Raw genomic sequence first — 3,265 nt, forward strand, 5'->3', positions numbered from 1 at the left:
GCAACTGTAGGCGGCGGGACGCCACGGTCTCGATGATGGTCATCGCCGGTCACAAGTGGGGGTCCAATGTTACCGGGGGTACCGTGCATGCCGTGAGAGCCCGAGGGGGGCCCCCCTCCCCCCCCCCGCCGCCGCCGCCCCTCTCCCTCGCCCCTACCTGTCTACCTACCTGCGCCGACGGGGACTCTACGGAGACTCGTCACCCGTGACTCCACCTCCCACCTGACGGCCCCCACGACGGATAACCTGCGCTGAAGGGGATAGCCTCCTCGCGAAAGACGAGCCGCGATAAGGTGTATCCGCCCGGTGAGGAATTCCTAAGCGAAGCCGCGCGCGGGAATCGCTGTCGGCGCCGCGATTCTCTCTCTCTCTCTCTCTTTAACCCGTTAAGTGATTTTTATGAGAGGCTAGTAGGTCTTTGGAATAGCTTTAATGGATAGCTTAAATGTGTTATTGACAATAAAAAAGATGTTTCATGGAGCAATGCTTTTCGAAAAAGGTGTCAGGCAGCCAATAAAGATAAGGTAGCATACTGTCTAGCGATAAATAGAAAAATAAATGGATGACTATAAATAAATAAATGGAGAACACTCTACATGTTCTTAAAAAATATAGAATAAATTATTCGCGAAGAAAATAGACAGGGAGATAATTTGTTATATAAATAATTAGTGTAAATATAAAAAATATATAAGAGAGAAAGAGAGAGAAAAAAAAGAGAGAGAAAGCGGCGTTTGTGACTTTATATATTTGGAAACACATTTTATAAATTGATATATTTCTACTTGAGATGTGCTGATAAATGTTGAGATTATCGTATCGAATATTGAGATTCGTCAAATGATTTTCCCATAAGCTCCAATAGAATAAGAGATATTTAGCTTCTTCTGAAGCACGCATCCGGAAACGAGTAACGCGTACATAGATCGGATCTTGCCTTCGATCATGCGAAAGGCTGTAAAAAAAAAAAAAATATCGCGCATAACAGGATGCGTCAGACGCATGTATGTATCTCTCGATCAAAACGGATAGCGTATTGCGAAATCGTATTGCTTTCTGTGACGATGATGTTGATCCCCGCGGGGTACGCTAGACAATAATGTGTATTTGCCATCACATGGAACATTAATGCAATAACGGAACTTTTATTACAACTTGCCGCGAGTGATGATTAAATAATAACGCATCTCGAAAGGAAATGAGCGATGCGTTGAATCGTTTATTTGACCTTTATCGGCTAATAATCAAAAAATTGCTCACGGGGGAAATATATATTCTTAGATGATTCACGCAATAATTCCTCGCATGAATAAAAAGCGTTCGACGATACCGGAAGTAAAAACAAGTCACAAGTGAGATTATTAAAAGAATTGTTAAGAAAAATGTCGCGACATGAAATTTATTGTTCAATGTTAAATATCGCAGTATTAATTGCATTTTTTTTTTGCCACGAGACAATTGACACGATCGATGCGAACATGCGGAATGTTTGATCGATCGTAACAATACAATAGCCTTTCTGAATTAGACGTGGTCGTATTTAGCTTCGAATGTGGAATATGCTAAAAAATAGTCTTGCAAAAAATTTTGAAAGAAAGAAAGAGAGAGAGAGAGAGAGAGAGAGAAAACAAAAATGAAAATACGGAAATCTCTGCCGACGCAGATTTAAGTAAACCAAACTTGGACCGCTGCCAAGTTCGAGATTCTTCGACGTGCAAGTTCAAGGCTCGCAAGATAGTACGGATACCATCAAGGTCACCAAGTGCGCGAATACCGTGATTATGGTCGCGCAAGTATAGCAGCTTTCTCATTGTCGATTCGTCAAAGTATCCCGAGGTAACGCGCGATCGATGCTCTATAATCGGCTTAATAACACTCGGTCATTAGGCAGTAATGAACTGCGTTGAGAAAGTCCATGCATTCTCTCTGTCTCTCTCTCTCTCTCTCTTCCTCTTGCCCTTCTCCGGTACATTCGCGCTATACCATTTGTTGAGAGAGAATTCTTTCGATTTCCTCGGCTCGAATCCGCTCGAATTACTCAATGGAATTAGTCATCGCGAGTACCGTGAGTCATGCCGGCGCCCAAATTTTCTGTCACGATCGTAGGCAAGTAGAAAATATCGAATGAAATGGAAACTACTACATCGATTGGCCATATCTGTCGAAATCGATCATGTTAAACATAAAGCTTTGTTGTAAATAAAAAAAAAATAAAAAATAATTCTTTTTTTTTCTCTTTTCACACACACACACAAACATGGCACTCGCAACACGAATATTTACGCGAGATAACAAATATATTCGCTATCAATTTGTATTTCACGTGTATATTTTACTCAAAGTGATAAATCCAAAATTTTTTTATAAACGAAAAAAAAAAAGAATATTTTACATTAAAGATTTAAAATGTGTTTAAAAGGATACAGAGCCATGGATATTTTTAGCACTCATATCCCTGATGGATTTGAATATATGTATAACATAGAAATTGTGAATATTAGAACAATCTGTAAGGCTCTGAAGGCTGAGAACTAATTGGCGGGATGGAAAGAATAAACGTTCTCGTTAATTGCCCGATAGATACGAGCCGGATACGTGAATGCATATTTCTAATTCCATCATGTAATCGTTCGTCATGTTTTTAAACAAGGGGCACGTAATCACAAGATATATATCAGCGTTAATATAACAAGGCGACTATTTCGAGGCCGTGAGTCGGATCGTTTGTTTCACGGAACGGAAAGCTTCATTGCATCGCTGGAGCATCGTGTGTAACAATAACCGTGATAAGCCAGGTAGTATCGATCGTCGCTGTTCACCATTGGTAATTATGCGGGCTGAATCTTTCGCGGTGGTACCATCGTGTACCATTTTAACCCACGACTCGCTTTGTTTAACAGATTCCCGTAAACACGAGGACGCAATACTGGTCGATCAAATTGTAGTAAATTAATTTCCTTTTAAATGAAATATACAGCTGTTTCCTTAAATAGCTCTGCCTGCCACGTGAACTTATAAAATTTGCATTTCATGAATTCATTATAAATTAATAACTGAAAATAATTACACTTTGAAAGAAACAAGTAGAAAGAGCGAGACTTTGATAATAATAGCAAATTTAATAAATTTTTTCCTCCAATTCAAGATTATTATTCCAATGATAAAGTTTGAATCTTTAGTAAATATATTAACGTAAACATTATAAAAAAAAAATAATTCAATTTGCTTCTCAAAGACAAATATATATAATCCTGTTTTAATTTGT

This window comes from Cataglyphis hispanica, chromosome 18 (genome assembly GCF_021464435.1).
Source record: "Cataglyphis hispanica isolate Lineage 1 chromosome 18, ULB_Chis1_1.0, whole genome shotgun sequence".
Taxonomy (NCBI): domain Eukaryota; kingdom Metazoa; phylum Arthropoda; class Insecta; order Hymenoptera; family Formicidae; genus Cataglyphis; species Cataglyphis hispanica.